Here is a 24,589-nt window from a genome sequence, read left to right as displayed (position 1 = left end):
GCTTCTGCTTGGGTTTTTGACGTCGCTGTACTAGTAGCTGAGGAGAGGCACCACCCCCTTTTAGGTGTCTCAAGGGAGTATTTACTTCATCCTGCTGTGGGCTAGAACTTGAAGATATCACAGAACTGGTTCTGCCACCGTGAAAGTGTCTCTGCCACATTTAGGTGATTCAGTTCCATTAACTCTCCTCCAGTAATAGAGCCCTTGGGGTAGGCTCTGCTCCTATGCACATACATAACAACCTTCACAGACCCGAAGGTAACCGCTTCCTGCAAGGCCCTCCTGCTTCATGCTTGGACTTGCAGTGATCTTCAAAGTCTTTAGGCCCAGAAATGTTCAGGCCTGGCTCAGTTGGGGAAACACTATTATTTATTATCTATAGGGGATGGAGCATTTAATCAGTGGCCTCTTTGGGGTCAGCCCCTGGTGAGAATGAGAATACACAAAGAGGACCTGTTAATTACTGTTTATGGGAACCATCTTGCTAAAAATAAGGACCCTCCCCCCCCATCCAAGATGTTGAGAAAACCTAAGTTTTGAGCACCTACTCTGCAACATGTGGAAAATTAAAGGAACGATACAGATCCTCACCTTAAGAGAATGACAATCTAGTGGGAAGGGCAATGCATTGAAAGGCTAGATAATAATATAAGGCAGTAAGAGAGAACACCGCCAAAACGAAAATGGTATTTTTTTTTTTTTTTGACAGGATCTCCCTCTATTGCCCAGGCTGGAGTGCAGTGGCTTGATCTCTGCTCACTGCAGCCTTGACTTCCAGGGCTCAAGTGATCTGCACACCTCAGCCTCCCAAGTAGCTGGGACTAACAGGTGCTTGTGGCAATGCCCAGCTGATTTTTGTATTTTTTTTATAGAGAGGGAGTTTTGCCATGTTGCTAGTCTGGTCTTGAACTCCTGGTCTCAAGCGATCCTCCCACCTTGGCCTCCCAAAGTGCTAGGATTACAGGTACGAGCCACCACACAGGGCGACAAATGATTTTTAGTAATTCCATGTTTCACAGTAATTGTTTCATTTAGCAATTAATATAGGCAAGTGATAGAGACAAGTTCTCAATTTAGAGAAAGATGAGATTGTTGGCAGGGTAGTCAGTGGTGACTTCGTGCGTGAGCAGGAACCTTGGCTTTCAGGGAGATGAGTCAAAATGCGATGATAGTATTGGGAGATCAGTACTGAGGGGTGGAGCCATGATAGTCCCAAGGTGCAGCGCCTGGCCTGAGAGCGTGAGAAAGGCATCTAGAAGAGGGGAAACCTGTACTGAGTTTGAGGGGTGAGTGGTGTTACCTAGACAGAGGAAGGTGAGCAGGCACTCAAGGAGGAGAAGCCTGGCAACATATGCAAGAGAGGGATTTAGGAACCTCTACATCTTCTGTCTGCATATTTAGGGTGAGCTTTATTAACATATTATTTAACAGTATCATACACCCTACCTTATACAGTGACTTGAAATAAATATTCCTTTATTCCCCTTTAAGGATTTCAGCAGGCAGCTGATGTAATCGTACTTGCACTGCAACCTCAAGAGGAATCTCTGCCTAAATGAAGTAGGTACTATACAAAGAAAATGTTGTCTTCCTAGTTCTTGCCGTCTAGGTCCTTGAAATCTGTGACAGTAATAAGTGACATACGTGGATAGAGCATCCAGACTGAGGCATTCAGCTGTACCACACACATAGGCATCCTGTAGATACTGTGTATGTACCTCCCTCTACCAGGCCAATATGGGCCCTGTCTCTGGACCTTGTGCTTTAGAGGGCTGTGTTCCAGTCCTCCTCTGGCCGTGCCCCTCCAAATAAGAACAGGATTTCAGGCCTCAAAGGAGATGTGCACACTCTTACCCATCTCCTGCTCAGGGTTCTCTAGACCCTGGAATTCCTGTGTAACTGCCTCAGTATATATAGGCTGCCTTCACATCTGTCTTCCCAGTGACCAATCATGCCACAAATGTATATGCTCCTAGGGCCAAGGGAAGAGCAAGGGGATAGCTATGCAAAAGGAATCAGGAGATGTGGGCTGGAGTTTCCACTGGGAGGCCCCCAGGAGACCCCTCATAATTCAGGAGCCAGAGCTGGGAAGGGCAGCCGTGGGCCAGTGAGTGACCTTTCACACTCTAACCCTGGGCTTCTCAAATTTTGAAGACAGCCCTGTCTATGTGTAGCAATTTTTGGAGGGGAGAAAGTAAATGTACTTTGATTTTAGAAAGTACAAGGAGAAAAAAATCAGGAGTTTGAAAGAAAGCGTTTTTGGGGGGTTTTTGTTTGTTTCATTGGTTTTTTTTTTTTTTTTTTTTTGGGACAGAGTCTCATTCTTTTGCCCAGGCTGGAGTTCAATTGCATGGTCTCAGCTCACTGCCACCTCCACCTTCTGGGTTCAAGCAATTCTCCTGCCTCAGCCTCCTGAGTAGCTGGGATTACAGGAGTGTGCTACCACACCCAGCTAATTTTTGTATTTTTAGTAGAGACAACATTTCAGCATGTTGGCCAGGCTGGCCTTGAACTCCTGACCTCGTGATCTGACCGCCTTGACCTCCAAAAGTGCTGGGATTACAGGTGTGAGCCACCACGCCTGGCCAGAAAGCAGTTTTTAGAAATGTAAGTTCTACTTTATTATAACATAGGCTATGCTTAATTTTCTATAAAAAGCAATGCTTTTTGTAAAAGCAAGGACAGTTGTCTCTGGGTAAATGAATGTGTCTTAACTATGTAATGTTTTTGTTAATGGGTGGATCCAGGCTTGATCAGGTTCCAGGAGATTCAAGTATTGATTGTACTTAAGTGTATAATTTGCATAATCACAACTGGAAATCCAGGAAGGAATGCCATTCATGAGAGAAGACAAGAGCTTTGTAATTTCACTTTTGGAAAGCTTGCACTTTAAATCTCAAGTGCACTGCAGGGTAGTTTTAGAAGTCAGAAGCACAAATACGTGTGGGCTGGTTCCATGACACAAACGTGTGGTGTAAGGGCTCTCAGGAATCTTGCCCAGGCATGGAATCTTCTTGGGCTTGCCACGGTTGTATACCTGTCTTCCCAAGCAACCTGTGGTTCCCTTGAACTTAAGCTACAGAGGTATGAAGGATTCCAGGCATGTCTTCAGCAACCCCTGGAGTTGGCAGGATTTGGTCAGGCAGTGCCCTGATGTCCATGGGGGAGGGGGAGGGGAGGTGGAGCCAGCCCAGTTCTCCTGGAGTAGCATCCTGGAGCTTACTCCGACAGCCTGCAGGAATGGTAGCTGTTTCCTCCCCTCAAGGGAGCCAACCCCAGGCCAGCTGTATGGCCCCTGACACAGACAAAGTAGGAAACAGGAGAGGCCCCACTGATCCCTTGGCATATTATCAGATACCCCCCAAATTTGTCTTTCTATGAGCTGCATCTTAGCCCCAGCCTGAGAGACAAGTTTCTTTTCCTTGGGGATAAAGGATGTCAAAGAGATACTCACTGGTTTACAGAATATCCACCAATTCTCCATTTCCTGGGAAATACAGGAATGCAGGTCTCTGGCCAGGTACCAGCCTATTAAATCAGAATCTCTAGACAACAAAACTATGGCATCTGTGTTTGTAAGTTTACCAGGTGATTTTTATGCACACTCAAGTTTGAGAAAACCAATAGACAATACTTCAAAACACCTATTTATGATTGGCTGATCATGTAACAACAATAACAATATAATAAAAACTGGCATTTACGTAGTGCTTAGTGAAGGCCAGGCGATGATCTAAGCACTCTACATAAAATAACTCATTTATTTCCATAACTGCCTGGTGAGGTAGAAGCAATTATTGTCTTCATTTTACAAAGAAGCTCTTTAAAACTATAGGATCCTAGTCCCACCCCCAGAAAATTGGATGTGGAACCTTCAGAATAGGGCCTAGAGATTTTATTTAGCATGTCACCAGGTATTGCCTGGTGAAGACCCAAGCTTAGGAACCACCAAACTAGAGTTTTAAGGGCTGAGACATTTCAGAATCTCCTTTGCTGGGAGGCAGAGGATAAAAGAGTATAACAAAGCCCATGCCTTCAGAGCTCAGCATGGCTGGGAAGATGAATGTACAAAAGACAGTAATCCAGAAGGATAATAGCATTCTAGGCTAATACAATGAGCATAATATGCTCTAATAGCAATTAGTTTTTGAGAGGAAAATAAGGAAAAACAAAAACGTCTGTGGAAAGCGAATACTATATGTTTCTCAGGCGATTTACAAAGTGACTGCTTCCAACACTCTGGATTTTTATGTCCGAGGAAAATCCTTATCCATCAGTTCAAAGAAACCTGATTTTTTGAAACCAACATGTATAAACAGACTGTGCATCTACAAGAACTACACAGAAGTGTAGGCACTTCTGGCAAGCCTAAAGGGACAAGGCAGATGTGGACTGAGTATAATGACTTAGGAAGTAAGGCAGATCCAAATGTTATTTATGGTTACAGTATGGAGTTTATTTACATGTAACTGAAATTTTATAGCAGTAATGTAATGTTGTCTTCCCCTAAAATGAAATTGAGTCAGTAGCCTTAGGAAATACTCTAGGTATAAACGTATCTCTTATTCTTAAGCACTAAAATATTTGTCCTCGCTGGGAACCAGAACTGTGCCACTATTCTTTAATTTGGACTTCTACACACGACACTAGTAACATTTATTTAGCCATTTATATCCCTGCCAAACTGGAAGCATGATGGCCTTGTTTTCTTTCATTTTTTTGGTGCCAGGAACCATTGTTGAACTGTCAAAGTTTTAGTAAAGATGAGCAAAAGAAACAAAAATGTTAACAGTTATCTTTAGGTGGTAAGAAAATGAATGTTTTCATTCTACTTTTTGGCATTTTCTAAATGATATACAAATACTATGTATTTCTTCAAAATTATTTTTAAAATTTTAATAACTTTTCCTATCTAATATCTGGTTTTAATATCAATCTAAATCTCATGCAGGAATTAGGTGAGGATTGCTCACTTCCCCAGTTTGGAGGAGAGGATGCTAAGAGCTAGAGAGGTTAGTTATCTTCTGGAATGATCCACCACTATAGTGGGAGAGTGCAGACCACGATCGTAACAGATGAGCCTCAGCAGGCTCCCCACTGCTATCTGCCTATATGTACAACCAGTGGGGCCAGTTCTGTGCAATATTCAAAATATGTAACAACTGGTACAGCAAGGGCACCAGCCAGTGAGGTTTGGGCACTGACTGCTCAGGAAGGACAGCAGCCAAGAACAACCAGCCCTGCTGTCCCAGTGTCCAGCAGCTTCAGGTGGACTCACCTGTACTCGATTCAACTTTCGGAATGATGCTTTAGATAGCACTCCTTTTTTTCTTGGTAATGTTGTTATTTAAAACAATTCGCATAAAGCTTGGGCACAATAATCAGTAACCATGAGAAGCTACACAGAGGCTTTTGGGTCCAAATGCTTCCAAATTGCAGACTTGCCTGGGGCCATCTTCTCTGAGCCCAAGTTCATCACAGTCATTCAGACTCAACAATAGCACATTGACGAGAGGGTGAAGATTATTAACTTTGACAAAAACGCAAATTTTATTTTCAATTTATAAATCAGAAATGGCCTCCCATTGTCTTCAGTGAGCTGACAGATATACTCAAAGGGAATTTACTTCTTTAAAAGTTCTATTTTTTCACAACATGATCTAAATTGTTATAATTAATGGCTTAAAACCGTTTGTAGGAGGGTACCTCTATCTCTTTTGAAGAGTGTCACCTTAAAAGACTAGCAACTCATCCTGTAAATTCCCGAATATTTATTATCCAAGCCTGGATGGTGCATGGGTCATTCCTCCCTGCCCCCAGAGCTGCAGATGTCTCCTGAGTCTAATGTCGCTGTATAGGGCCAAGATAAGGGTGGCAGTTTTAGACCCATGCCGCCGACAACTGTGGCTTTATCCTGGCAAGAAATATTCTGTCAATCTCAGTAATGAAAATAGTCTTGGACAGTTAAATAATTGCCTCTATACAGTGTAAATACCCTAAAAGTGTTTGCAGATTTCATCAAAAGGCCAAGTCTTCTTTGACTTAAAGTCAGGAACATGGCAGGAAAGGAAATGAGAGGAAGGAAGCATCCATACCCTTTTCAGTCTCTGTAATTTTCTATGAAGATTTGCACTTTGATTATGCTTAGTAACACCATATGCTGGAGTGGGACGCAAGATCAAAGCCTCCGTGCACAGCACTGGAGCCCTTGCCGTAGGCAGGATCAAGTATTTCTGTTGGTAGAATGCTAATAGATCCATAATGACACTCCCAGCCCCCACTCATCCCTACTTCATATCCAAAATATAATCAAGAAACTTCAAAGATGAATGCTTCCATCATCTGTTTTATTGTCTGCTATAATATGTTGTAGACTGAAAAAGGAAAAGGTGTTGTTACCACTTAGATATTTGGAACTGAAGAATGTTCAAAAGCTGAATGTAAGTGATGAGGTTTTACGGTGTGCATGGCTTTAGAAATTTGGAGAATAAGAGTTTGCTGAACACTGCTTTTCTTTGGTTAGTGGGAGTGCACATAACTTTTCTTCATTTTGTGTTTCTCTATAATCAAAATTTTTTTACAGTGTACGTTTGTTTTTGTAGCTAAAAAATCTTTGGTAAACATGACATGTATATGATGCCATTCATATCAACTCTTGCTTTCTCCATTGCCCTGCCGTGCCCTGCTTCATTACAAATGGTTTTTCTTAGAAACATTTTTTAAACATTGATCTATCTTGGTAGTAGAAATAACCTTGGTTAGTCAGGCAATTTATTGTATACAGTGTAAAACCCCATAGACCTTTGCAGATGTCATTTTTTAAAAAACCCAATGCTTTTCATAAACTACTCGTGGTATATATGGGGTCCACTTGCTATGTTTCTTGCCCTTCAACTACATCACAGTCTCCCTGATCATTTTCCCATCTATAAAAAGGGAAAATCCTGGCCAACGTGGTGAAACCCTGCCACTACTAAAAATACAAAAATTAGCTGGGAGTGGTGGCGCACACCTGTAATCCCAGCTACTCCAGAGGCTGAGGCAGGAGAATCGCTTGAACCTGGGAGGTGGAGGTTGCAGTGAGCTGAGATTGAGCCACTGCACTTTAGCCTGGGCAACAGAGCAAGACCCTGTCTCCAAATAAATCAATAAATAAAATAAAAAGGGAGAAACCATATTTGCCCAATGTAGGAGTTTTGTAAACTGTATGTGAAACTGCTTAGAACACAACAAATGGTATGAACATAGACTTGTTGCTAACATTTCAACCTCATGCATGTTTTTTCAATGAGAATCTGAGGTCCTTAGAGCAGGACCAAGTCTTTTGCACAGTGTTGTAGTCTCCTCTATAACATCCAACGTAGGGTCTTTTCTGAAACTGTAGGTCTTTAATAAATGTTAGGTTGGGCCAGGCGCGGTGGCTTACACCTGCAATCCCAGCACTTTGGGAGGCTGAGGCAGGCAGATCACGAGGTCAAGAGATTGGTACCATCCTGGCCAACATGGTGAAACCACGTCTCTACTAAAAATAAAAGAATCAGTCGGGCGTGGTCGCACATGCCTGTAGTCCCAGCTACTCAGGAGACTGAGGCAGGAGAATTGCTTGAACCTGGGAGGCGGAGGTTGCAGTGAGCCGAGATCACGCCACTACGCTCCAGCCTGGGTGACAGAGCAAGACTCCGTCTCCACCCGGCAAAAAAAAAAAAAAAAAAAAAAAGAAAAGAAAAGAAAGGTTAGGTTGAGCAAAAAATGAGGAGGAAGCTATATTCCCAGGTAACTGACTTTTGTTGTCTTTTCTTGTACATTCTATTTCCATCATAGCTCTTCTCCAGGCCACCTGGGTCCCATGCCCAGTGCACACATCTTCGGCCCACAGGTTCTCTGTGGATAGCTGCATAGACAGGCCTGCATTCTGGGCCAGCTCTGCAGTTATTGAGCTCACAGGGCAAATCACTTGACGGTGGTGGACATTAGTTTCTTGCTCTTCCATGTAATGTCCATGATGATACATCAGTGTTTGCCCAGAAGCTTCTTGTCATCAGTAGTGGCCCTTGAGATATGAAGGGATTTCATGCAAAGGAGCCAGTGGTCAGACTGGCCCTCAATACCATGTCTCAGTCTTGGAGATTCACAGTGTGCAGTAGCACATACAAAGCTTTGAGAAATCTTACAGAAAACAAAGAAATCTCCCCTGATGGGAGATAGAACTGTTGACCTAGTTTGAGGAACACTGGGTTACATGTTTTCAAAGAGCCCTTCTAACTTTAAACAGTAAGGAATTGATTGTATTTCTTCAGTGAAACATTAATGAATTCATTGGAATTTGTTAATGATACAGTTCTTTGAATACGGTGTTTTACGTAAAATTGTCACATTCTACAATGGAAGGTGCTTTTACCACGTTGTGCTTGACCAGTTCAACAGCTCATGGTATCCAACCGGTTTAACATTAATCCACAACGAACAGAATAATATTTACTGAAGCTGTCTCCAGTCTCTCACAGTTCTGGAAAGCTTGTTTTGTCCCCAAGCTGTCACTCAAACTAGCAAATTATTAGACGTTCATTTCCATCAGGATATAGGTGTTGGAACCCCATAGCTGAAAGCACCATTTGGCATGTTAACAATCTGTGCTAAATAACTGTTGATTCTTCAAAAGTATTAGTTAGCCACCATGCTAACACGGAAGGGGTGTTTCCTGGAAGCCTAGCCATTTAGGAAGAATTTCTGTAGTTTTACTTTTGAAATTCTTAATTAGTTACTGATACTAGTGAATTAAGCTAGTATCTTTGGGTATAGGAACGCTGTGGATGATCAGCAGGTGATTTTCATTAGTCTCTGAGTGATGGCATGTAAGCACCAGCTTAACTAAAATTCCAGAGTGGTTTTCCATCTGAAACAGGTGGCCACAGACACCTGCCAGAGTAATAACTGTTAATGACTAGCATTTACAGAGTGTTGATCATGCGCCAGGCACAGTCCTAAGCCCTCTATCAGTATTAAATCATTTAATGCCTCAAGGACCCCTGAGAAAGGTGGAGTTAGTTCCATCTATAGATAATGCTATCGAAGCAAAGACCAGTTAAGTAACTGGCATAAGGTCACGCAGCTGGTAAGTGATGACAATGCTGGGACTTGAATTAATATTTTCTGAAAATTCTTATGCATGCTTTCCACAGGAATCTTTCATCACAGTGTCCTTGTCATAGCTAGAGTCACTGCTTGATATGTAACATTTTTCAGAATAAATCATCTGTCTGTTCATACATACTGTCTGAACTACAGCATTTTTAAGTATGATTCTTTCAGTGGCAATTTTCCAAGCCACCAATACCTATTTTCACATATAATTAAGTCTCTCTTCTTGATTCCTACTCTACGTGTGTATTCATGATGTCCACAATACTACCACTTACTGTATTATTTTCTCCTCCATCATATTTATTTTTAAATGAAGATTAGCTTTTTATTATAGAAGCAGTGTATGTGCTTTATAGAAAGTCAGAAAATAAAGACAACCAGCAAAAACATAAAACATTTTATTCCCACCCTTGTAGGCTGGACAATGTTCCCTCAAAGATGCTTACATTCTAACCCCCAGAACCTCTACGTATGTTTAGGTTACATGGCAAAGAGGAATTAGGGTTGCCAGTGGAATTAATGTTGGTAAAGAGTTGACTTTAAAATAAGGAGATTATCTTAGACTCTTGGATGGGCTCAGTGTAATCACCAGGGTCTTTAAAAGTGGAGGAGGGCAGCAGAGAAGTTCAGGGTGATATAATATGAGAAAGACTGGACAGCCATTGCTAGTTTTGAAAATGGAGGAGGGGAAGCCAAGGAATGCCAGCAGCCTCTAAAAGCTGGAGAAGGGAAGGAAGTGGACTTTTCCCCAGGCCTCCAGAAAAAAATGCAATCCTGCCAATACCTTGATTTTAGTTGCATGAGACCCAGTTTCAACTTCTGACCTATAGGACTGTAAGATCATAAATTAGTATTGCTAGAAGCCACCAAATTTTTGGAAATTTGTTATGGCAGCAATAGAAAACTAATGTACAGTGACTATAACTGTTGACCTTTTATTTTATGTATTTTTAGATCTTTTTATTTATTTATTTATTTTTTGAGATGGAGTCTCGGTCTGTCACCCAGGCTGGAGTGCAGTGATGCAATCTCGGCTTACTGCAACGTCCGCCTCCCAGGTTCAAGCAATTCTCCTGTATCAGCCTCCCGAGTAGCCAGGGCTACAGGTGCATACCACCATGCCCAGCTAATTTTTGTATTTTTAGTAGAGAGGGAGTTTCACCATGTTGGTCAGGCTGGTCTCGAACTCCTGACCTCAGGTGATCCACCCACCTTGGCCTCCCAAAGTGTTAGGATTATAGGCGTGAGTCACTGCGCCACATACATATGCCTTAAAAACAAACAAACAAACAAACAAACAAAAAAACTAAATGAGATTATAATGTTGTAAATTGTCTATTTCCTTTTAGTATTTCTCTTTTCCTATTAATACAATTTCATGGCATCTAATTTTCTCCCAAATGTCTCCCCAAAGCTGGTTTGTCCAAATCAGGATTTAGGTCAGGATCATGCATTATATCTGGTTTGTGTGGTGCTTAGATATTTTAAGATCTAAAACTGTTCTTCTTTTCATCTACTAATTTTTATTCACAGTACTTGTCTGATTGCTTCCCTATGCTGTCCATCATAGCTTGTTACTCTGTCCTCTGTACTTCCTGTAAATTGTGATTTAGAGCTGAGAGTTTGGTTGGTTCATGTTAATAAATTTAGTCTAGAGTACATCTTGGGCACTGTCGTATGTTTTATTTGAAGTTACATAAGAAGACACATGCCATCTAGTGCCCACCATTATTGAAACTCAGATTATTTGAGCACTTCCTCTGTGACTCCATTTATTTGAAGTTCTAAAACAATGCTTATCTGTGGTGATAGAAATCAAAGCAGGGATTGCGTCTGAGAATGGTGGGAATTGGCTGGACAGGATACTACAGAACTTTCTGGGTTGATGGCAGTGGTCTATATCTTTTTTAGGGTGGTAATTACTCACCTGTATAGAATGGTCAAAATTAAATACTTAATATCTGTGCAGCCTTTTAATCATATAATTTAAATTATGCTTTTAAATTTTTTAAATAAAATTAAAACTTTTTTTAAATGCAGCCCTTAGCAAATTTATTAAGCAGTGACACAATCCACTTCGCTTATTACTCTAACCCTGGCTGCTGTCTTATTCTGAATCTCTTAATACTCTGCCAGCCTTACACTTGACTACCTGTGACTTTTTAAGGCCTAGGTCTTAGTTGCCCTAGTAAGTACGTGTCCTAAAACAGAGTTATGATTATACCACGTCAGTGCCCTTCACAACAATGGTTGTCAACCTAGGCTGAGTATTAGAATCAACTGGTATGTTAGTTGGCTCTGGCTGCCATAACAAAATACTATAGACTGGGTACTTAAACAACAGAGACTTACTTTCTCACAGTTCTGGAGGCCGGAAAGTCTGAGTTCATCACGCCAGAGTGGTCAGGTTCTGGTGACGGCTGTCTTCCTGGGTTGCACAGTTTAAGTTTCCCCGTAACATGCAGCCAGGATTACAGACTTCTATACGTTGGTATTCAAGCGGGGTCTGTGGACCAGGAGCATCAGCATGTCCATGTCAGAAATGCAGAATATCCTGCTCTACCCCTAGATCTGTGACTTCAGCTCTGCATTTTAACAAGATCCCAGGATGGTTTGCATGCATGATAAAGTTTGAAAAATACTTGTCTGCAGCATCTTGCATAGGTTACCAAACAGATATGGAAATGCTCCATCAATCAATTTTTGTTTGCATTGAAATGGATAAGGCTTTTGTCAGCAAACTAAGTTTCAGCCTTTTTAGTCTTGGATGCCTGTCAACGTGTGGATCTTGAGTACAAATAACTGCACCTTCGTGTGAAGATTTTATGCATTGCCTATATATTGTTGTCTATCAGCAAGCCAAAAAATAGAAGCAAATACACCCAATATTAAAAACAAGTCCTAACATTTTTGAAAATATACTGCCACCCCAGCAATTCCATCCCTATGAATAATTACTTCCTTAGCTTTAGGTAGATTTTAAAATTGATAATGAAATAGAATATGTACTTGCACCCCAGTAGCAAAAGAGGAGAGAAGTGGCACTTAGCACGTGCATGAATACTCTGTAACTAGTACATAATTCAGTAATCCAGCGAAAGGAAAAATATGTGCTTAAATAAATAGCTGAGAAGCCCTAATGCTTAAAATATTCTCATGGTGAGACATCAGAGTATTGTTACATATGATAATATTATGTAGCATATACTGCTAGTTTTCAAAAAAATTTATTACAGTTAGTAGGCTTAATACTAGAAACATTGAAAAACATGTAGTCTTACTTGATGCTTCAGAAAGAAGTTCAAGGTCTTGTCATCCATCAAGATCATCAGTATGGTTGTCAATATTCATGTTGCTCATGAAGCACTAAAGATTCCTAGCTGACAGACACTAAAAAGTGATTAATTTTCACCTTCCCTTTTCCCATCTCTACCCATTAGAGGTACCTAATGGGTATATTTCCTTATCTTTAAGAACTGTTAATTTCTAAAACCTTTATATTTAAAATACCCTCTTAATTCAGTCTAGCTACACGTTTAAACTCCAGCCTCAGGGATAATTTCTGCTTCTGGAAATTGGTCTTCTTCTCATTTTCCTTTGATAACTTATTTGTTAATATGATTAAATAGTTTGCTAAACTATCTCAAAATGGCTTTCCGGCTTAGCCATAGCATTGTTATATTCTGTCCAATAGGCTAAAAATAAACAGACACATATATGTATACACACAAATTCACCTTTTAAAAAAGGAAGCCCCAATAATGTTTTATATTGAAATCCTACTTCCCAAATGCATAAGGTTGACATTCATCTAATTAGTGATTGCATTGAACCAACAAGTTTCTATTGAATGCATGTAGTATGCCCAACAGAAATACATTTTGAAACCCAAAACTTTTTACATTGGTTATACAGAGAGATCTTACATTCTAAAATTGCAAATTATTGAATAAAGACCTTGCTGGTTACTGGTTCAGTAAAATTTATTTTAAAAGATTTATTGGATTTATTTAAAAGATTTATTTTTCACTACCTTCAAAACAACACTAGAAGATAGTGGCGTTTCTCCCTTAAACATTATGTAAGAACATTTACATTAATAAAATAATGCACAACCAGAATTAAGTTTACTTTTTTCTTTTTAGCAAATACTTTTTTATATTTTTCTTTTTAATGAAAAATGAATTTCTTACAAAACTGAAATATTAGAAAAAGATATTCAATGGAAAGTGAGTCTAAGATCTCTCAGAAATGTTTTATGCACATATAAAAATCTATGTTTTCTATATAACTTTATGTATTACCTTATTCTGTTTTTATCTTCACAGGTGGAAGTATACCATGTACTCTTCTCTACCTTGATATTTTTTACTTGAGTCATTTTGGAGGTGCTTCCATATCAGCACATGTACATCACCTCATCTTCAATGCTGTGTAGTATTCCAAGTATGGATTCAACCACTGCTATCAATATACATTTAAATGTTTTTCCTGGTTTTTACAATCTTATAATTAAGTGATGTTGTCATAAATAACATGTAGATATGTCTTTGCATTTCAGCGCTAGTATATCTGTAGAATAGAATATCAGAAATAAAAATGCTATTCCAAAGAATATGTGCATCTATTGTTTTGATATATAATGCCTAATTTCCCTTCAAAGATCTTGAGCCAGTGTACAGTTTTTGAGCCAGTACCCAGCAGTGTTTGAGAGTGTTGTTTGCCTGGTGGGCACCCACGCATCGCTTGAATGATTCTCTCCTTTCTCTCCTGCATCATCAGTGCTTCCCTTTCTCTACCAGGTCACTATAATCAGCACAGCATGCTGTCATTTCTCACATCTGGAAAGAAGAATTCCTTAGTGGACTTCGTGTGCCCCTTCAACTACTGCCCCATTTGTGTTCTCCCTTTTGCATCAAAACTTCTAGAAAAACGATGTGTAAACTCCATGTCTTCATTTTTTCTCTTTCCACCCTCTCAAGTCTTCTCCTGTTAGGACTTTCAGACTCACTACTTTACCAAAACTGTTCTTAGCAAGTCACTTATGACCATTGCTATATCTAGTCATGAGTACTTGGCCTTCATCTTACTATCCTTGAGCAGCCTTTGATAAAAATGATCCATCTGTTCTTCTTGGACCACTGTCTTCACTTGGCTGTGATGATACCATACCCTCTTCTGACCTTAGCTGCTCCTTCCAACTCTCTGTTGCCGATTTCTTCCTGTATCCATGATGTCTTGATGTTGGTGTGCCCAGGACCCAGTCTTTGGACCTTTTCCCTTCTATGCTCCCTCCATCAGTGATCTGCTATAATCACAGGGCATTACTGTTTCTACCCTAAAGACACCCAAACTGCCCATGGCCTCAATGTCTTTCTTTTTTTTTTGAGACAGAATTTCACTCTCGTTACCCAGGCTGGAGTGCAATGGCGCGATCTCCACTCACCGCAACCTCCGCCGCCTGGCTTCAGGCAATTCTCCCGCCTCAGCCTCCTGAGTAGCTGGGATTACAGGCATGCGCCACCATGCCCAGCTAATTTTTTGTAGTTTTAGTAGACGTGGGGTTTCACCATGTTGACCAGGATGGTCTCGATCTCTTGACCTCGTGATCCATCTGCCTCAGCCTCCCAAAGTGCTGGAATTATAGGCGTGAGCCACCGCGCCCGGCTCTCAATGTCTTTCTTAAACACAAGACTTGTGTCTTATGCTACCTACTTGACATCTCTACTCAAATACCATAGAGATATCTCAAATTAAATATAAAACTGGGTCACTTCCCTAAAACCTGCTCCTTCCCCACTCTTCCCCATGTTAGGCAATAGTCATTCCATCCTTCTAGTTACTCAGACAAAACCCCACTCATTCTTGACCTCACTCTTTTGTTCACACTCCGGTCCATTAGGAAGTCTTGTTGGTTCCACCATCAGAAGATACCCAGATTCTGACCACTTCTCATCACTTTCGTTTCCACATCCTGGTGCAGGCAGCTGTCCTCTCTCCTCTGGATTATTTCCACACTCTCCTGCTTCTACTCTTGCCCCCACTGTCTCTTCTTCATAGAACAACACAGCACCTGAGCAATCCTGTTAACACTCACCAAGTCATGTCACCCCTCTGATCAAAGCCCTACAGTGGCTCCCGTCTCATTGAGCATTTAAAGGTTATATATTATATGCCCCCAACCCACACACACAGAACCTCCCTCTCCGATCTTACCTCCTGTTACCCTTCTTGCTCACATTGCTGTGGTCCCAGTAGCCTTTTTGCTGTCCTTCTGGTGCCATGTAGAGCAGAATCCAGAAACAGACTTGTGTATATATTTAAATGCTTCATTTGAATAGCTCATTGTATTATTCACTAAAGAGAAGAATTGATAGATTCTCCAACAAATAGGGACATTCAGGATTGAAACTCAGGCAATCTAAAGTCTGAACCTCCTGGGGGGTTGCTCCATGAAATTGCCTTTCACTTCACTCTGTCTCTTATTTAACACTCAGAAATGCCTTGGAATAGTTTAGCTCCCAGTGAGTGGGTAGGCACATTTGCGGAATTTTCAGAGTAATCGGGGGTGAGAGAGGGCCAGGCAGGAATAACAGCCCAAGAGTGTGCTTCTTGGGCCATGGCAGAATCCTCATGGCTCGTGGTAGGAGAGCTGCCTTTCTCACGGACCCTTGGAGATCTGGAAAACTGTGGCCTTGTCTGAGAACATGCTGTTTTGTAGTCTGCCTTCTCTATAGAGATATAACCATCTCCATATGTTTTCACACCATTTGCCATTATTACTGGTACATTGAATAAGCAGATAAAAGGTTCAATTATAAAGCAACCTTATTTGTACTTCCCAATATCTTTTCTATTTTATATTATTATTATTTTTTGAGACAGAGTCTCCCTGTCACCCAGGCTGGAGTGCAGTGGTGCCATCTCGGCTCACTGCAACCTCCACCCCCTGGGTTCAAATGATTCTCTTGCCTCAGCCTCCTGAGTAGCTGGGACTACAGGCACATGCCACCACACCTGGCTCATTTTTGTATTTTTAGTAGAGACAGGGTTTTGCCCTGTTGGCCAGGATGGTCTGGAATTCCTGACCTCGTGATCCACCCACCTCAGCCTCCCAAAGTGTTAGGATTACAGGCGTTAGCCACCGCACCTGGCCCCCAGTACTTTTTAAAATCCATCCCTTGAGGTATTTCTTTTTTGTTGCCTGGATAAAACTCAAGCACCCCACAGTTTCTTCTGGCCCCTCCAGGATGCAGGGAGATAAAGTGGTAAGAAGGACAGAACAGGTCTTTCTTGATTGGTATTATTGTGGTCATGTTTCTCCAGAGTTGGCAGATGATTCAAGCCAACTGTCTTGTGGAGGGTTAAGAGACCCCACTTTGAGAGGAGGCCTCTTCATTAAAATAGACTTCTTTATGTTAATGGATGATGGGTTCCTGGAGGGGCAGAACCAGGTGGCAGCTCTTATCATCCAAGAGCAAGGTAGGCACAGTTGCCATAATGGTCAGAGAGTCTGGAGCAGCAAGTGGAACATCACAGCACACAGAGACCTTTGCTATTGGCTCACTGTTTGTGGTGGCCCTAGAACCAAACTAGATGGACAGTCTCCTAAGAATTATCTGATTTATGTAATCAGGAAATCTCTAGGTCTAGTCAATAGAAATCTGAGTTGTTCAATGGAGAGTCATTGCCTCTCATCTACGTTCCAGACCTGAGTCAGTTCTAAAACACAGAAATCCTTAGATCGCTGATTTTCAAACCGAGGCCAAAATGTTGCAGTGACAGCATCACCTGGGACTTTAGTAGAAATGCACATTTTCAGTCCCTGCCCAAACCCACTGACACAAGAGCAATCAGGAGGCGGGTCCCAGCAATCTTCACTTCAGCTGATTCTGATGCATGCTAAGGCTTGAGAACTCTAAAGTTTAGATGAAAGAAAGACTTGGGAAGATTAAGGAAGGACTCTGTAACATTGGTATAAGTATCTAGCATAAACCTTCCTTTAAGTCTTCCCCAAAAGACATGCAACCATTCACTAGGGTAACTTTGCACTGGGGAATATCCAGGCTTTCGGTAGATTTGTGGACCTTGGTTCTGAGTCTATGCTGACCTCTAGAGACCCAAAATGCCTCTGGCCCATTGGAGGAGGGTATCACTTATGGTAATCAAGTAGTAAATGAAATTTGGACCTGTGGCTGCTTTGGTGGATTGCAATGGGTGTCTTTACCCATTGGTTATTTTCCCATTCTTGGACGGAGTTGTCATCTCAGAAACAAAAAGAGCCCACTTCCATATGGAGTCTATATGTTGAGTATTGTTATGGTAGGCAGGGCCAAGTGAAAGCTTCTTGGGACTTCCCCTTCCTATGGAAGAGTGAACTGAAAGCAAAACCTTATCCCTGGAGAAATTGCAGAGATTAGTACTTCTATCTAACACTTGAACAGTACAGGAGTTGTTCTGCTGTGTCCTCATTTAACTCCTCTGTCTGGCACGTACAGAAGGAAGATGGTTATTGGAGAAGGACTGTGAGTTCATACATTAACCAATTACTAGACCAGATTTAGTCTTTTTTATTGGATGACACAACAGAGCTCTTGGCACTTAGTATGCAGCTATAGATCTGGTGGATGCTTTTCCCCCCAATACCAAATTAGCAAAGATCACCAGAAGCAGCTTGCTCTCAACCAGCTGGAGGATTGGCAAAACACCTCCCTACCTTACCTCAGGCCTGTGTTGCCTCTCCTGCTCTGACAAGAACTAGTCTGCAGGGGCCTGGACCATCTTGGTATCCTGCGGAACATCCTGCTGATGTGTAATTGACATGGTGAGCAACAAGGAGCAAATATCATAAATGCCTTAATAAGACAAATGTATGCCAGAGGGTGGGAGATGATCCCCAAGAAAAATCAAGGCCTGTTGCTTTGGTGAAGGTTCTAAGGGTCCAGTGGTCTGGAGAATATTGGCATTTCCTCTCCAAAGTGAAAGATAAATTGTACTTTGTACCACCTACCATGAAGAAAGAGCTATAGTATTCTGTGGGTCTTTTCATTTTTCAGGCAACACACACCCTTTTAGAGTCTATTGTTCAGAGCAATGCTTTGAGTTACCCACTAAGCTGCAGGTTTCGTACAGGGACCAGTGCAAAAGGGGGTTCAAGAGAGAGCAGGGTTTCTCAGTCTTGGCACTACTGACATTTGCAGGACAGGCAATTCTTTGCTGTGGGGCTGTCCTGTGCATTGCAGGGTGTTTAGTAGCGTCCCTGGCCTCCACCTACCAGATGTTAGTAGCATCACCCCCCATAGTTTTGACAACCGAAAATGTCTACAGACCCGGCCAATTTTCTGGGGTGCAAAATCACCCCCATTTGAGAACCATTGGGCTACAGCATGTCTACTTAAGCTTCAAGGTGACTACAGTGCTGGCTGACAACTGGACTGCAGCCTCTTGAGAGACCCTCAGCCAGATTCTCCCAGCTGAGCTGTTCCCAGATTCCCGACCCTCAGAAACAATGTGAGATGATAAATGCACGTTGTGAAGTTTTGTGTTAACTTATTACTTAGGAGACTCAATCAATCTTCCGAGCCATAAGGTTAGGCATGCGTGACAGAAATCTATCAGGTATAAGTAATAAAATAGTACGTACCAGGTTTGGTTTGAGCAGGTCCTTAAGGCACAAGGAAGTTTCAAGAGCAAGTGGCTGTGACTCCCATAGCATCTACTCTTGCTGCCATTTTAATTTGCCCTCAGTCCACATCTGTGGCCTCTTAGGATTGACCGTTGACAGAGGAAGGAAACATTTGGGCCTGGTTTGCAGATAATCCCTTGCAGTTTGGAGGCACCAGGGAGATGTGGATTGCTGAAGCCTTGCAGCCCAAATCACGAATGTGGCAAAAGGAGTTCTCAGGACCAAACACTGAGCACATTGTCTGGAGGGACAGATGGCCAAAAGTAGAGATATATACCAATTTATGGGTCATTAATGGTTTGATTAGCATATTGGTGACAAGGAAAAAGGTTTGCAGATGGACCTCTCCATATGGGCACTATCCCATGTGAATTCTCATTAGAGGACATCCACTGATGAGGCCCTCGACAGTCTGCTGACAGGATGGCCTGTTCTGTGGATGTCAGTCAGCCCATTCCTGGCAACCCTGAGGCTTAATAGGCTCATGAAGAGCATGACCACTGTGGCAGGGAGAGAAGCCAGGCATGGGTTCAACAATGAGAACTTCCCCTCACCAAACTGGTCTGGCCCCTGTCACTGATAAATGACTAACTTGCTGATGGGCTCTACCATCTCTGAGCCTCTGATATGGAGTTATTCCCCAGGGAGACCAGCCAGCCATCAGGTAGCAAGGTTATTGCATAGAACTTTTATTATGAAGGACATGATTTTTTCCTCTGGAATAGACACTTTCTTTTTCTTTCTTTCCTCTATCCCTCCCTCCCTTTCTCTCTTTCCTTCTCTCTCTTTCCTCCATCCCTCCCTCCCTCCCTTTCTCTTTCCTTCTCTCTCTTTCCTCCATCCCTCCCTCCCTCCCTTTCTCTTTCTCTTTCTGTCTTTCCTCTGTCCCTCCCTCCCTTTCTCTCTTTCTTTCATTTCTTTTTTTTCTTTCTTTCTGTCTTTTTCTTTCTAAATACAGACAGGGTCTCACTCTGCCACCCAGGCTGGGGTGCAGTGGTACTATCACAGCTCACTGTAACCTTGAACTCCTGGGCTCAAGTGATCCCCCTGCCTCAGCCTCCCAAGTAGCTAGGACTACGGGCACTCACCACCATACCCAGCTCTTTTTTAAAAAAAATTTGTAGACACAGGGTCTCGCTATGTTGCCCAAGCTGGGACACTATTTCTAAATACGCTGTGCATTCACTGCCTGCAATGGGTTTATCAGAACCACCATCTGTGAACTTAACACAAAACCTTATTCAATAGCATGATTATGACCAAAGAACTCATTTTACAGCAAAAGAAATATAGCATTGGTATCATGCCCATGGGACTTATTGGATTACCATGTACTCTATCCCCCAAAAGTAGTTATCATTATAAAAGTTAGAAATAGATAACTGAAGTCTCAAAAATGGTGCCATCTGGAAGATAACTGCCTGTAGTCTAGGTGGCTTTCTTACTGCGTGTGGATCATGCCTTGAATCAGCAATGAATGAGTGGTGCTGTGTCTCTCAGTCAGGATACACAGACCTGGGAGTCAAGGGGTGAAAACGGGAGTGGCTCCTCTCACCATCACATCCTGAATAACACTCACAGAATCTTTGCCCTCTGTCTACAAAACATGTATCAGCTGGTTTGAAGGTCTTGATTCCAAGGAGAGAGTGCTTCCTCCGGGGACGCAATAACGTTCCACTGAACTGGAATTTGATACTTCTGTCTGCCCATTTCAAGTTTCTTCTGCCACCGAATGGACAGATAAAGAAGAGAGTTACTTTTGTGTCTGGGATGACTGATCAGAACCCAGAATTGGGTTGCCGTGACACACACTGGTGGCGGGCAGGACTACGTCTGAAGCCCAGGAAATTCTCCTGGGTGCCCCTTAGCACTTTCATATCCAGGAGTAAAAGCTACTGGAATAATATTGCAACCTGCAGGACAACTAAAGACTTAGACCCTTAAGAAATGAAGGTTTATATAATCTTGCCAAGAAAAGAATCCCAGACAACTAACTTCAGGTGCTGGCTGAAAGTAAAAGGAAGATGGAATGGACATTGGAAGAAGCTCATTCTCAATTTTTATTTAACTATTATCATCAACTAACTAGTTTTATTACCAATCACCGAAACAAAACCTGTGACAGCTACACACATTTTCTTCTTTGTTTACTGTGCATAACACTGAGTGTTGGTGGTTAATTTTACAATTTAGCCTTTAGGTTGGAGAATATCCATTATAAAAGGTGCAATGGTGATTGAAAGGGGAGAAAACTTAACATCACCCTGGGATGAATACAGTGGCTGAGGCCACCATCTTACAGTGGTTTTACTCTGTATTCTCTGTTTTGGGGAGAGAATGAACTTGTATTCATCTGTGTGAGGAATCTTGTTGCATTCTGTGAGAAAGAAGTGTGATGCTGCCGTTGGGTGCGTCCAGTTGAATGCGTGGATGCTGAGTAGCAAACGGGTGGACGTGCCGGATTGTGTCTCTTAAGTCCAAGTCCACCCGTCTCGATAATCCTCCATCCCCTTTCCCAGACTCACGTCATCGAGCTGGCTTCATGGGAGGCGCTGGTGGTAGGCTTCAGTGTGGGAGGAGGAGATTAGCCACTTTTCCTGCTGCTGGCAATGGCAGCAGCAGGGACATGCAGCTGGCCTGGACTGCCTGTGCTCTGGTTCCAGCAGCCCGAGGATGGTTTCCACAACATCGACAGTAAGTATCCCCGGAAGAATTGAGCCAAGGGGTGGTGGCAGCTTCCCAGCCTTTGGGTAAAAGCCCCTTCTTTTTTTTGCTCCTTAGTCCTTCCAGCAGTTATTAACCAATTGCCTGCGTTCCATCTTGCTCCACTTGAGATATATAGAGTGGTTTCCACTTCTGTGTTTGAGCACTGAATGATACATAGTTCCTTCCATATCAGTTCACAGCAAGTTTCCTCATTCTCCAGTTACAAAAAAAAAAAAAAAAAAAAAAAAAGGAAGTCATCCTATTTATATAAGACAACCCAATAATGGATATTTAGGCTGCTCTCAATCTGATCTTTTAATCAGTAAGAGTCGTAAGTACATTTCCATTTCAGGAAAGTATTTTCAAGGCATATATTTGGAAATTTTTGAGTCTTGCCCCACTTGGAATTATACAGGCCAGAGCTCTTATGCAGGAATCTAAATGGCCGAAATAGGATAAAACTAGACTCTGGAATCCAGAGAGCATCCAACTGTAGCTGGTTATTTATTGCTTAATAAGTATTTTGAAGTATTGTTCTGGTATGTCCTAGCCTGATCTCTTCCAAATGAATTTCAAGTACCCAGAGGCTTGATGTTTTTGTCATCTTTTGAATATGTAAATGTGTCATGTTGGGAGTGGGGTTGGTAGTACTGACCTCCTCTGCGATTCATGTCACCTGAATGTGGTATGAATCTGGCAGTCTAGGAAAAGCCCTACGTAGGTCTGAGATTTTTCTCTTGAGGAAGGAGCTAATGACACAGCCAGCACGTCCACATTGGATAGCAGCTCAAATAGAGGTCCAGTTTGTTTTATTATTGGGCTTATTTCAAATTCCTTTCATAGGACAGTGAGCTTTAGAAATGTTTTTTTCTTAATTATGAAATATTTTAATTGACTTGTGGGCAGTGCCTCGGGGTTGGAGGGCTGCCTGGACCAGTTCAATGCCCACAGCCCGTGAGGCTGCCTCAGGACACTCAGCCTTCTGACACTCTTTTTCCACTGACCACAGAATAAAGGCCTCTTCAGCCTCCAACCCTCAACTCTGTTTCTTGATTTTATCTTCTCAAATTAATGAAGCACACTTTGCTATCTTCTCAACTTTTAGGTATTCAGATGATCCTGTCATTCCGTTTCTAGCTCTTCGACTTGTTGAATGTTCTAAAATGGGAAAGGCTGGGTCCTGTTTACAGCTGCCTTGCCAACTCCCAATCAGCCTTTTCCTGAGGAAGATTTTTCTTTAGCCAGTCTACACTTTCATAGCAACTTAGAGTGTGACAGGAATCCTCAAACATTCACAAGCGACTTGGCCGGTAGAGACACAGAGTTGCATTCCTCGCGTGAATATCTAGCCTTGTTCCTTGAGAGTTCAACTTTAATATAACATAATCCTTTTAAAACACAAATCCCTGGCAAATCCAAACTGCTTTGGTACAAAAGTTCTAGAGATTAAAACCAAAGCTGCTTTTGGTGGTAATACTGTTATACTGTCAATCCCATTGTCAGCCAAATTAACAGAATACATTTCTAATAACCCACCTAATGCTGGTAAGCAATCAATAGCCAAATCCAGTTAACTCTCAGAGGCTTAAATGCTGTTGAGTCACATCTCCTGTTCATGGGGCTGAATCCTAGAAGATGTGCAAGGGTTGTTTTCCCAAATACTCAGTGGAAAAAAAGTAAGAAGTCATGTAAAGGAAAAGGTTTTAGTACTTATATTTTATGTTAAATATACTTAACATTTATATTCACATGTAATATTTAACAAAAATAGTTTATACCGATCATTTACTACATGAAATCGCATTATCTAAAACAAATGGTAACTGTCATTTTCTAGATAGCCACATTCACAGGTAAGTTCACAGCTGGATCAGATACACAATTAACAAAAACTGGTTTTTAAAACTATCAAAACAGGAAGAACATGGAAATTTCATCCCCAAATCCTCAATAGCACATTGGAGATTTCTTAATGCAAATTGCTTTTCTTTTCACTGGAATTCCACATGCAAGTTGTGATGTACAAGAATGAACTATTAGAAGCTCCAGGTCTGACATGGCCGCAAAGTAGTTTTACCTCTTGCTGGTACATATTCCCTATGTTCAGGTTCACAGAAATCCCAGAAAACACATAGGCCTCCATCTGAATTTTGGACAAAGGATTCAGTTCCACCTCTTTCATCCTGGCCCAGTTTTACTGCTCGGAGTCTCACTGGCTTTCTCTTTAGCTGTCAACAAATCTGGAGCAAGCTTTTCTCTCTGGGAAAAGATTACATATGGCAGTCTGGATTTTCCTTTATATGTTCATTATAAATGAGAGAGTCTTTTAAAAAGCCACTTAAGAATCACTGCACAGCTTCATGTGGGATTTGGCCAACAGTTGTTGGAGTTGTAAGCTATTAAATCATCTTTTGTTCTAACTGTGAAAAGCAGAGGTTGAAATTTTACATTTTCTCAACTCCACAACCACTAGCTTAAGTAGCTGAGTTATTAAGAATATAACAATACGGACTATTTTTCAGAAGTATACATTCACTTTTGATTTGTTTATTCAAAGATGAAGAGAGTTGAGGAGATTTCATCTTAGCATATCTAATTTGAATTACATCTCTTCTGCCAGAATCCTTTTCTCAGGCATAATGTAGGGGGACCATCAGTTTGTTATTGCTGGCATGTCTTAGCTTGTGACCAAGAGAGGAATATTCTAGTCCTGCCATAACACAAAATAGAATTTCTATTTGCAATGAAAGAAAGGGTTGACGTTGTAAATACCGTGTTGTGGTTTACTAGTTTAAATTATGCTAGATTTTGTAAAAATCTATTTTTAAGGATCTCATTGCCTCTAAAGAGCGAAACTAGGTCAAAATTTTCCTTAACTTAAAGGTGGATAAACAATCCTGTTTCACATAAAATACTGTGAAATTGAAAAGATGACAAAACTCTCTATTTCCCATTAGAAAATAAGTCAGCTCATTCAACAGTACATACGAATGGACATTTATGAAGCGTCAGGTGCTCCGCTAGGAGCTGCGAAAACAAGGCAGAACAAAATAGACA

The 24,589-nt window shown here is 41.6% G+C and overlaps 1 long non-coding RNA gene across 1 annotated transcript; it reads left to right on the top strand.

Annotated features, from left to right (window-relative positions):
- Positions 1-902: 902 nt before the first annotated feature.
- LOC116557419 lies at positions 903-13,756 on the top strand. Its single transcript, XR_004271510.1, has 3 exons — positions 903-1,560; positions 3,305-3,309; positions 13,470-13,756. It is a non-coding gene; the product is annotated as an uncharacterized LOC116557419 (long non-coding RNA).
- Positions 13,757-24,589: the final 10,833 nt, after the last annotated feature.

The sequence above is a fragment of the Sapajus apella genome, unplaced genomic scaffold, assembly GCF_009761245.1.
Source record: "Sapajus apella isolate SASKATOON/1434 unplaced genomic scaffold, GSC_monkey_1.0 scaffold19, whole genome shotgun sequence".
In the NCBI taxonomy this organism is placed as follows: Eukaryota; Metazoa; Chordata; class Mammalia; order Primates; family Cebidae; genus Sapajus; species Sapajus apella.
The sequence above is the reverse complement of the archived record's forward strand: the minus strand, read 5'-3'. Positions and strand labels throughout refer to the sequence as shown.